The following is a 13,796-nucleotide window of genomic DNA, read 5'->3' on the forward strand; positions in this document are numbered from 1 at the left end:
GTGAAAATCCTGCCAATAAGCACAACAGAAAGAAATGGACATATATGACCTCATGACCATGTACTCAGTAACCTGGTCCAGTAACCTCATAACCTTTGCCAAATCTGTCATACTTTCCTGTAATATTTAATAAAGAATTTCAACTCAAAAATATTAATATATTTATTGAATATATGAACATATAGATATATTCAACAGTTAATCAAACACAGATGTTTAGCAAAATATAAACTTAATCTTGATCGTTTTCCATTATCATTATTATTGTTGTTGTTGTTGTTATTGTTACTGAGCCTGTAAGCTGACAGAATTGTTAGCACACTGGGGAAATGCTTAGAGGCATTTTGTCAGTCTTTACATTCTGAGTTCAAATTCTGCCAACGTCAACTTTGCCCTTCATTCTTTTGGGGTCAATAAAATAAGTACCAGTTGAACACTGGGGCTGATGTTACTCACTCCCCTGAAATTGCAGGCTTTGTGGCAAAATTTGAAAATATTATTATTATTATTATTATTATTATTATTATAATTATTATTATTGAGTGAGAGAGCAGTGCATGCCATCAAAGTTACACTGGGATAAAATATACGAAGCCCATTATACCCATCATGACCACCCGTCTGATAAGGGTACACCAGGCACATGCATCACAACCATATGTGTGCAACATGGTGATCTCATATCAAGATAAACAGCGCATGACCCCGCAGGTGGGGTCCAGTTAGAATTTCTTCAGATCGAGTAGCCCATCCCGCTCAAAAGGTCTCTGAATAAGGGTTGTTTAAGGATGTTGAATGGAACACCCATGTTTCCAAAGGTGAATTATTCAAACCCCAAAGAATTCCTCTCAACACATGGCTATGATGCTCCCCCACTACTTCTGCTCATGATCAGAGATGCACATATTGTCAGCCACCAATGGACATGCTGAAATGGTCATGGTCAAGCAAATAACAAGCAAATCTGTGGTATTGAGTAGAATATTTGCTGCAGCCCACCTTTTATACCAAGACAAAACAATGTACGTAATAAAACTTCCAATCACTTAAGATCAGAAGCCACGAGGGCCACTGCCTGGTACTGCATCAGGGCTATCATTATTATTATTATTATTATTATTATTATTATTATTATTATTGAGAGAGAGTAGTGCATGCCATCAAAAGGACACTGGGGTAAAATATATGAAACCCAGTATACCGATCGTGACTATCTGTCTGATAAGGGTACACCAGGCACATGCATCACAACCATATGTGCGTGACATGGTGATCTCATTTCAAGATAAATGGTACATGACCTCGCAGGTGGGGCCCTGTTAGAATTTTCTTCAGGTTGAGTAGCCCATCCCACTGAAAAGGTCTCTGAATAAGGGTTGTTTAAGGATGTTGAATGAAACAACCATGTGTGTGTGCGTGTGTGCGTGTGTGTCAGCAGGCAGGTGTTCCTGAAGGCTGGCTCAGGCTTCCATTCAACACATAAAGCCAACCAAGCAAAGACAAAAGTTTTAGTCAGCAGAAAGAACAAGAACAAGAACAAGGAACTCTCCCTCACTCTTTTTCTCTCTCTCTCTTTCTCTCTCTCTCTCTCTCTCTCTCTCTCTCTCTCTCTCGCTCTCTCTAACTCTTTCTCTCTTTCTCCTTCACTCTCTCTCTCTCTCTCTCTCACTCTTTCTCTCTCTCTCATTCTCTCAATCTCACTCTCTCTCACACTCATTCTCACTCTCTCTCACACTCTCTTTCTCTTTTTCTCCCTCACTCTCCCCCCACTCTCTCTCTAACTCTCACTTTCTAAACTAAAGCCTAAGTAAGTAGGAAGGCTGTCAAATCACAACCTCTTTCAGATTGATGGCCCTGCTTGATCTGTAGAAAAGGCGTAGGTAGAAACTCCATACCATGTACCCAATGTAAGTTATGGACACATAAAAGGTGCAGCAATATCAAAGGAAGGTTAACCAGGAAGATAGTTTTTGTGTGTGGTAAATGCACTGGGGCAATAAACACTGAAGATGTACAGAAAACAGATTCCATCACATGCCAGGGGAAAAAACTAGAAGTAGTTAATAGCTTCTGCTACCTGGGTGATGAAGCCTGTAGTGGGGGTGGTTGCTCTGAGAGTGTAGCAACTAGAGTAAGAATAGCCTGGGCAAAGTTCAGGGAGCTCCTACCTCTGCTGGCAACTAAGGGCCTTTCTCTCAGAGTGAAAGGTAGACTGTATGATGCATGTGTATGAAGTGCTATGCTACACGACAGTGAAACATGGGCCATGAATCCTGAGGACATGCGTAGGCTTAAAAGAAATGAAGCTAGAATGATCCGCTGGATGTGTAATGTCAGTGTGTATACACGACAGAGTATAAGCGCCCTGAGAGAAAAGCTGTGCATAAGAAGCATCCAATGTGGTGTGCAAGGGAGGCAACTGTGCTGGTATGGTCATGTGTTACGTATGAATGAAGACAGCTGTGTGAGGAAGTGCCACTCCCTAACTGTAGAAGAGGTAGACCCAGGAAGACATGGGATGAGGTGGTGAAGCATGACCTTCGAACACTGGGCCTCACAGAGGCAATAACAGGAGACCGGGACCTTTGGAGATATGCTGTGATTGAGAAGTCCCAGCAATTAAAGTGAGATCGCAGCCACACATGTCCAGCCCTGTTAAGAATACCCTTGATGCGTCGGGCGATATGATATGCTTGAGAAGACCTATTGAGTCAAGTAAAACCAATATTGTAGCTGGCCCTGACTGGCCACTGTGCTGGTGGCACATAAAAAGCACCATCCGAATGTAGTCAATGCCAGGTCTGCCCGACTGGCTCCCATGCCGGTGACATGTAAAAAGCACCAACCAAACATGGCTGATACCAGTACCCCCAGACTGGCTCCCATGCTGGTGGCACGTAAAAAGCACCATCCAAGCATGGTCGATGCTAGGTCTGCCTGACTGGACTGTGCCGGTGGTGAGTAAAAAGCACCCACTACACTCTCAGAGTGGTTGGCGTTAGGAAGGGCATCTAGCTGTAGAAGCATTGCCAGATCAGATTGTGTGATACCTGTGTATGAAAAGTTATGCTACATGGCATTGAAACATAGGCTGTGACTACTGAGGATATGTGAAGGCTTGAAGGAAATGAAGCCAGTATGCTCCACTGGATGGGTAATGTCAGTGTGTATATATGAGTGTAAGTGGCTTGAGAGAAAAACTGGGTATATGAGGCAGACATCAGATGTAGCATGCAAGAGAGAAGTCTGTGCTGGTATGGCCATGTAAGGCATATGAATGAAGACTGTTGCATCTAGAAGTGCTGATCTCAAATAGTAGAGGGAACATGTGTAATGGATAGACCCAGAAAAACATAGGATGAAGTGGTGGAATAGGATCTACAGATGTTGGGACTCACAGACTGGATGACTGGGGACTGAGACTCCTGTGCTTGAAAAGGCACATCCAGCTAAGTAAAATCTTGGTTGTCCCTGCGTACAGCCTGTCCCCTGTATCCCTCTCCAGCTGAGCATTCCTAGCCTTGCGGGCTCGTGGGTGCTGGAGCCATGTTAAAAGCACGCAACCTGGTGCCACATAAACACATCCATGCTGGTCCTGCATAAAAGCACCCAGTACACTCTGTAAAGTGGTTGGTATTAGGAAGGGCATCCAGCTGTAGAAACAATTGCCAAAACAAACATGGGGCCTGGGCTGTTCTTCAGCTGACCAGCTGCTGTCAGACCACCCAACCCATGCCATCATGGGAAATGGATGTTGAATGATGATGATTACGATGATGATGACGATAACAATGATGATGATGATGATGATGATGACATATGCATATCTCTGTTATGTGCACATGTGTGAGTCTGTGTATGTGTGTGTGTGTGTGTGTGTACGTGGTTGACTGTGACCAAAGTTGTCTCTGTTTGTGAGTAAGTATGTACGCACGTCAGTATGTCTGTATGTCTGTCTGTCTGTATGTATGTATGTATGTATGTATGTATGTATGGATGGATGGATGTATGTATGTGCATATGTGGATATGTATATATACACTCACAAATATACATACATGCTCACAAATATACATATATACATTATGTATATATATTCATACACACATATACATACACACACACACACACATATGTATATATATATATATATATATATATATATATATATATATATATATACTGAGAGAGAGAGAGAGAGAGAGAGAGATAGATGGATGGATATACAGAGATACAGATATATATATATATATACATGCATATATAGGTGTGGGGGTTCTGTGTGTGTGTGTGTGTGTGTGTGTGTGTATATATATATATATATATATATATGTATATGTATACAGACATACATATATAACCACCCATATATACAAATACATACACAACTACACAAACACCAGCATACAGCACACACACACATGCAAACACACACACACATGCAAACACACACACACGCACACATATGCACATGCACACACAGATGGATTGTGATTCATATACCACCAGAACAGTACAAAACAGAATATAGTCTTAAAAAGTAAAAAAAAAAAAGAAAGAAAGAAAGAAAAGAAAAAAGAGAAAGAACCATTGAAGCCAAGTCAGAAACACTAATATTGATTATTTTCCTGACAAGAGAAAATATAAAGAATAAGAACACACCCAACCCCCGACCTTCCCCACACAACCCACCCACTACCAACCACTCACCAATAATTATTGGAGTCTAAACCCAACAATTACCAGATTATAAAGAGGTTTTGAGCTTAAAAATAACCAGTTCTCAAAATCACTACAGATATGATTAGAAACAAAATTTCCTCCCATCTATAGAAAAAAAAAATAATAATAAAATAAAATAAAGTTATAAAAATATAAAAGAAAAGGTTGGCAGCAGCTTCTTTCTCCTGCTTATTTCTGTCTTTTATATAATATTTTGAAGTTAAACAAGAACAAAAAGACTTTTGTAAAAGGGAAAATCTTATGGAAAGAGAACTCTGTTTCGCTTTTGTTACAATATTCTTGTCTCAAGTAGAAGGGGATTGATTTAATTGACTATTCTTGCCCTAAAACGCGTAATCTTCTGTATTATAGTTTTGTTTGTTTTTTCTCTTTTATGTCTTAGTCAAGAGAGAAGAGTAGCGCCCATGACTTTTTACTCGGCTGCGAGGCTTATGGTAGAGAAGGAGGGAAGGAAGGAAGGAAGGCTATCTTCAACTGAAGGACTGAAGCCAAGTGTTTGCAATGGAGTGAATTCTGGTAGTGGAGGGGAAATGGCCCAGTAGTTAGGGCAGCGGACTCGCGGTCATAGGATCGTGGTTTCGATTCCCAGACCAAGCGTTGTGAGTGTTTATTGAGCGAAAACACCTAAAGCTCCACGAGACTCCGGCAGGGGATGGTGGCGAACCCTGCTGTACTCTTTCACCACAACTTTCTCTCACTCTTACTTCCTGTTTCTGTTGTGCCTGTAATTCAAAGGGTCAGCCTTGTCACACTCTGTGTCACGCTGAATATCCCTGAGAACTACGTTAAGGGTACACGTGTCTGTGGAGTGCTCAGTCACTTGCACGTTAATTTCACGAGCAGGCTGTTCCGTTGATCGGATCAACTGGAACCCTCGACGTCGTAAGCGATGGAGTGCCAACAACAACAACAACGAATTCTGGTAACTGACACTCAGTCGGATATGATCAGAAGTGCCCCAGTTAATCCGATCAATGGAATAGTCTGCTTGTAGAATTAACGTGCAAGTGGCTGAGTACTCCACAGACATGCATACTCTTGAAATACATGTGCAACTACTCCTTGTCAGCTGAATGGACTGGAGTAAAGTGAAATAAAGTGTCTTGCTCAAGGACACAATACACTGCTGAGTACTCCATAGATATGCATACTCTTGAAATACATGTGCAACTACTCTTTGCCAGCTGAATGAACAGGAGAAAATTGAAATGAAGTGTCTTGCTCAAGGGCACAATACACTGCTGAGTGTCAAATTCATGACCTTACAATCGTAAACTGAAATACCCTGAATTCTGCAAAAGGTACCCAGGGACAATGTGTTAGTATTAAAAGAAGGTGATGGCTTTAAGTCTTTTACCCATGAAGACTACAGGTGTTTGAGGATTGTGGCTGTATAAGACGTGAAGGATGGATAGGGGTTGAAGACTTTCATCAACCAAAGGACCTAGGATGGCTGCTCACAATCTAATAGACTCTGCTAAAGATATCTAAGGACTCTCTTTTCTCTTTTACTGGTTTCAGTCATTTGACTGTGGCCATGCTGGAGCACCGCCTTTAGTCGAGCAAGTCGACCCCCAGAACTTATTCTTTGTAAGCCTAGTACTTATTCCATCAGGCTCTTTTTGCTGAACCACTAAGTTACGGGGACGTAAACACACCAGCATCGGTTGTCAAGCGATGTTGGGGGGGACAAACACAGACACACAAACACACATACATATACATATATATACATATATACGACGGGCTTCTTTCAGTTTCCGTCTACCAAATCCACTCACAAGGCTTTGGTCGGCCCGAGGCTATAGTAGAAGACGCTTGCCCAAGGTGTCACGCAGTGGGACGGAACCCGGGACCATGTGGTTGTTAAGCAAGCTACTTACCACACAGCCACTCCTGCGACTATATAATGGGTTTCAGACAAGCAGCAGTAAATTTCTTACTACACATTTCATCATCATCATCATCATCATCATCGTTTAACGTCTGCTTTCCATGCAGGTATGGGTTGGACGATTTGACTGAGGACTGGTGAACCAGATGGTTGCACCAGGCTCCAATCTGATCTGGCAGAGTTTCTACAGCTGGATGCCCTTCCTAATGCCAACTACTCTGAGAGTGTAGTGGGTGCTTTTATGTGCCACCAGCACGAGGGCCAGTCAGGCGGTACTGGCAACGGCCAGGCTCAAATGGCGTTTTTTATGTGCCACCTGCACAGGAGCCAGTTCAGCAGTACTGACAACGACCTCGCTCGAATGATTTTTTTCACGTGCCACCGGCACAAGTGCCAGTAAGGCGACGCTGGTAACGATCACGCTCAAATGGTGCTATTTATGTGCCACTGGCACAGAAGCCAGACAGCTGCTCGCTCGGACGGTGCTGTTAGCACTTCACTGGCATGGGTACCAGTCATTGAATTTGGTTCAATTATGATTTCGATTTCATAACTGAACCAAATTCGATGACTGGCACCGGTGACAGTGGAGCGCTAACAGCACTGTATGTCTTAAATTTTCTAGCTTGTTACCACAGTATGTCACTGCTTACATCACTAAGTGAATACTGACAAACAGATACCTCTGGCCATTTCCTCGCCTCCAACAATCATTCTGTCAAATATTAATGTTGTTACTTCCAAATAAACTAACAAAGTGATACCTAATCTTTTCTACTCTAGGAACAAGGCTCAAAATTTTGGGGGAGGAGGGGGGGGCATTCGATTAGGTTGACTCCAGTACACAACTGGTACTTAATTTATTGACCCAAAAACGATGAAAGGCAAAGTCGACCTCGGTGGAATTTGAACTCTGAATGTAAAGACAGACGATATACTGCTAAGCATTTCACCTGGCATTCTAATGTTTCTTATTTCTTTATTGCCCATAAGGGGCTAAACATAGAGGGGACAAACAAGGACAGATAAAGGGATTAAGTCGATTACATTGACCCCAGTGTATAAACGGGTACTTAATTTATCGACCCCGAAAAGATGAAAGGCAAAATTGACCTCAGTGGAATTTGAACTTAGTACGTAATGGCAGACAAGATACTGCTAAGTATTTTACCCAGCGTGCTAACGATTCTGACAGCTCCCTGCCCTATGATGTCTAAAGATATTCCTTTCTACTCTAGGCACAAAGCCCTAAATTTCTGGGGAGGTGGCCAGTTGATTAGATCGATCCCAGTACATGACTGGTACTTAATTTATTGACCCCGAAAGGATGAAAGACAAAGTCAACCTTGGTGGTATTTGAACTCTGAATGTAAACGCAGACGAAATACTGCTAAACATTTCTGCCAGCTTGCCTCCCTCAAAGTGATACCTAATGATCACTGTTCAGCCTCACGTAACATCACCATTTACACAGAATTAATCAGAAACCATTTTTATTATAATTTTTATTTGAAGAATAAATAAAATCATTGAAAAATACAAATTTCTGACTGACAGTCAATATGGATTTAGAACGACCGGATCAACCTCTTTTGATGCTTAGTGAATTAATTAAAGAAATTATTAATTGTATAGACAAAAATAAAATGTATTCAGTGTGAGTATTTATAGATATTATTGATCAGAATAGATCATTCAATAAATTGGACAAGTATTTTATTAGAAAGGGTTGATCTTGATTAGTTGAAAAGCTATTAAAACACAGGCAACCAGCATTAATACCAGGGTTACTGGCACCCAATGCATGTTCAATTTTGGCACATTTACAAGTATTTCTATATATTATTATTTTGTTTGAATTTTCTCAGGGAGTGAAAATTGCAAAAATTGTAATAAAGTGTTTTATTGCAATACAGGGTATTTGAGCTAAATTTGACACAGTTTGTAATGACTTATTCACTATTCACTTCCTGTCCATATTCTATGCAGTTTTGGTTATTTTTTCTGACACACGTTGTAGTGCACCTGAGCACTGTACACAATAAGTTCATTATATTATTATCATTATTATTATTATTATTATGATTGAGTGAGAGAGCAGTGCATGCCATCAAAGTGACACTGAGGTAAAATATATGAAGCCCATTATACCCATCATGACTACCTGTCTGATAAGGGTACACCAGGCACATGCATCACAACCATATGTGCGCAACATGGTGATCTCATATCAAGATAAACAGCACATGACCTCACAGGTGGGGCCCTGTTAGAATTTTCTTCAGGTCGAGTAGCCCATCCCGCTTAAAAGGTCCCTGAATAAAGTTTGTTTAAAGATGTTGAGCAAAACACCCATGTTTCCAAAGGTGAATTATTCAAACCCCAAATAATTCCTCTCAACGCATGGCTATGATGCTTCCCCACTACTTCTGCTCATGATCAGAGATGCACATATTGTCAGCCACTAAGAGACATGCTCAACTGGTTAAGGTCAAACAACTGACAAGCAAATCTGTGGTATTAAGCAGAATATTTCCTGTTGGCCATCTTTTATACCAAGACAAAACAATGTACATGATAACACTTCCAATCAATTAAGATCAGAAGCCATGACAGCCACTGCCTGGTACTGCATCCAGGCATTTATTATTATTATTATTATTATTATTTTCTCTTTATCACAGGTTTTGTTGGAGCTCCTGAAGTCTTTCATGCATAGCTGGCTTACTACCTTCAGCCTATGGTACCATGCTATTCATTCTTTTCAGCTACCTAATACTTTCCTGATTATTCTGGCCATGCCAAGGAGGCAAACCTTTTGTAACAGTTCTACTGGGCACTCTATTCCAATTTCCTTTACATTCTTGTTGATGCCTTCTGATACTGACCCCAAGGACCCAACAATAATTGGCACTCTTTTCACCTTTTTCATTTTCTATAGCCAGGCTATTTCGTATTTAAGAGTGCTGTATTTAACTACTTTTTCACTTTTTTTCTTGACTACCCGTGGGTTAAAGGGGCATGCAACATCAACTAAATAGCATATGTGGTGCACCTTGTCCACCAACACTAGGTCTGGTCTGGTCTGTTATGCTCTAGCACCTGATCTGTTTGGGTTGGGAAATCCCAGAGGATTTTGCTAGTGCCTGACTCTGCCACTCTCTGCAGTTTGTGCTCATACCACATCTTGCCTCTCTCTTACCCCACAATTTCCAATGTAGCACTCTCACTACCTGGTTGTGTTGCCACAATTTGTAGTGATTTTGGGCAAGTGTAGGGCATTTGTTAATGATATGGGCAATGGTTTCTAAGAAAACACAATATCCCAACCAAAAATATAAGTATTTTAAAAAAATGTTTTAATATTAACTAGATTATGGTTGGGTGATAACAGCTTACTCAAAGTAGTTGCCCTCAGCTTCCACCATGACCTCAAGATGGCTTTGGAACCTGACACATGCATTCCTTGCTGTGTCCCTGGGAAGATCTTTGAACACCTCCTTAAACTTGGTCACCAGCTTGGCCTTGGTATTGCAGGTAGAGTGATTGATGTCTTTTGCAACCATGCTCCACACACAGTAATCAATGTGTTATATCGCAATACTACACAGTGGCTGTGTGAGCTGCAAATCCTCCACTGTTATGTCTCAAGCTACTGCTATCTAGCACCTTCAGATGATCTCTACTCAACCGCTACACAACTGCTACTTAACACTCCTACCACAGCCAGATTACCTCTATTTATATGTCTTGGGAGATCCTAGTTCTTCGCCTGGGGGCGTCGACACAACACAATGGGTTTTTCAATCAAGGGAATTAGGAATCCAGAAACTGGGGCGAAGTTGAAATTCTCCAACCACCACTTCCGACTATTTCCAGAGGTACGGCAAGGAGCCAAATCTTGCTGCTACACATATGGCCCCCTAGTGGCAAGCTTCTTCAGCCAGGGATTGACTACAGTCTCCAGCAGCTTCATATGACCTAAATCCCTGTTCAGAAATGTGGGGATGAATTCTAGCATGCATGCGCAGTGAGAGCGTCTGTCACATTCATTTCCTGTTGGTCAGAGCTTTGTTGTCAGCATTACAGTTGCATACCATGCCTTACAACCTTTCCAACATTCACAGAGCATTGATCAGTAGCAGTCATGATGTCAGCATTTTCATACCTGGCAAGAATCATCATGATACAGGTAAATCTTTCCCAATATTGATATATATATATATATATATATATATATATATATATATATATATATATATATATATATATATATGTATACATACATACATACATATATGTATATACAGGAGCACTCCGTCGGTTATGACAATGAGGGTCCCAGCTGATGTGATCAACGGAACAGCTTGCTCATGAAACTAACATGCAAGTAGCTGAGTGCTCCACAGACATGTGTACCCCTAACGTAGTTCTCAGGGAGACTCAGCGTGACACAGAATGTGACAAGGCTGGCCCTTTGAAATACAGGTACTGCTCATTTTTGCCAGCTGAGTGGACTGGAGCAATGTGAAAAATAACGTGTCTTGCTCAAGGACACAACGCATCGCCGGGAATTAAACTCACGACCTTACGATTGTGAGCCGAATGCCCTACCCACTAAACCACCTGCCTTCACATGTATATATATGGTTGTGTGGTGTGTGGTAAGAAGTTTGCTTCCCAACCACATAGTTCTGGGTTCAGTCCAATTGCACGGTACCTTGGGCAAGTGTCTTCTACTTGGGCCAACAAAAACCTTGAGTGAATTAGCTAGATGGAAATTGAAAAATGTCCATCATCCTCATCATTGTTTAATGTCTGCTTTCCATGCTGGCATGGGTTGGACAGTCAGTTTGACTGAGGACTGGTAAGCCAGGAGGCTGCACCAGGCTCCAATCTGATTTGGTAAAGTTTTTACAGCTGGATGCTTTTCTTAATGCCAACCACTCCGAGAGTGTAGTGGGAGCTTTTTACGTGCCACCAGCAAGGGTGCCAATCAGGCGGCACTGGCATCGGTCATGCTCAAATGGTGCTTTTTATGTGCCACCGGCATGGGTGCCAGCCGGGTGACACTGGCATCGCCCATACTCGAATGGTGCTTTATACGTTCCACTAGCATGGGTGCCAGTCAGGCAGCACTGGCATCGGCCATGACTACAATTTCACTCGGTTTGACTGCGATTTCACATATATGTACACACACACACACACATATCTGTGTGTCTTTGTGCCTGTGCTTGTTCCCCATCATCACTTGACAACCAGTGTTGGTGTGTTTACGTCCCCATAACTTAGCAGTTCAGGAAAAGAGACCAATAGAATAAGTACTAGGGTTTAAAGAAAAAAAAATGTATTGGGGTCAATTCATTCAATTAAAATCCTTCAAGGTGGTGCCCCAGCATGGCCACAGTCTAATGAGTGAAACAAATAAAAGATAAAAGGGAAAAAAAATAGACACCAAAATAAGCAAACAGAAAACTTGATTTCAAAAAATTTTTACTTTATTTTCTAGATTTTCAACTTGTTAACAATAGAAGCAGAACATAACCAAAACAATTTTTTATCACACATCACTTTTTTTTACCAACTAAAATTACAATAGTTAAAATTATCAGAAAGTGAATACACATACACACACACACACAGCCTTGTATTCTTCTTGTAGCCAATGCAGCCTGAAGGCTGTGGGCATATATGTACATGTATGAATACACATATATAAATGTGTATATATATATACAATATATTATATATATATATATATATATATACACACACACATAGATATATATATGTATACATAGACATACACAAATATATATATATGTCTATGTATATATACATACAACATATATATATATATATAGTTGAAATTTATAGAAAAACAAAAGACGAAGACAGGTGTATGAATATATACACATATATATATATACAAATGAATATGCATATATATATATATATATATATATATATATATATACACATACATATATATATATATACATACATATATATATATATATACACAAATGAATATGCATATATATATATATATATATATATATATATATATATATATATATATACACAAATGAATATGCATATATATATATATATATATACTCACACACACATGAGAACGCTTACAAATATTTGCTATGTTAGCAAAAAGTTTTGTCATAATAGGCACATTGGAGATGAAAAGCTAATACCTAACAGAAGAAAAAAAAAAGTGAAATAAAATATACTACAAAACAATCCTGTTTGATTTTATATATAATTCTGATTTAATATTGCGAGATTTTTGTTTTTATGTGAATATTAAAAAAAGGGGGGGGGTAAAAAATATGAAATTATTTTGAAACTTATTAAAGAAAAACAAACTGTTATATTGTTCAATATATGGCTCAATAAAAATTAGAACTTAGAATTGGATATTTCAAATGGACTGATTCAACTACATCTTACAACAATAATAATATTGAGCATTTCCATGTGATGTTTGTTTTGCGCATTTCAAAAAAGAAAAACAGTATATATATATATACATCTATATATATATATTTATTTAGTTGTACTTTATTTAACCCGTTTGATACCAACCTATTCAAGATTACTGCTGGTGCTTTGATACAAACTTCCTGTTTTTAAGTGATCTAAATTAAAATCTCCCATCAAATTTTCATGTTAATAATTTATGTACCAATATGTTACAAACACCAGTTTAATAATGACAAAGTTATTTTACTAAACACTTGATTATTTTTTTTAAAATTAATTGAAACACAAAAGTAGTGTATTTCAGTAGAAATATGGTAACAAGTGGGTTAGGTTCAAAATTATAGTGTCCACAAGGTCTGGGTACAAGGAGTAAATAAAAATCATAACATAAACAATTAAATATAAGAAATAATAATTCTTTCACGTATGTGTTGATCCCCGTGTACCCAGACTTTGTGGACACCCTGTACATCTTTTAATGCTTATAAACTTTTGAATTGCATAAACATTTCGTACTGATAGGACAGCAATAACTTTACTCTCAGTAAAATGGGGTCTAATATATTTAACATGATGGACCAAGAAATATTAATTAGATATAATTACATCAGAGATGGAAAGAACGAACGAAGTCTTGTCTTGATGATTCACTCTGATC

This window comes from Octopus bimaculoides, chromosome 2, assembly GCF_046866305.1.
Source record: "Octopus bimaculoides isolate indiv1 chromosome 2, ASM4686630v1, whole genome shotgun sequence".
Taxonomy (NCBI): Eukaryota; Metazoa; Mollusca; class Cephalopoda; order Octopoda; family Octopodidae; genus Octopus; species Octopus bimaculoides.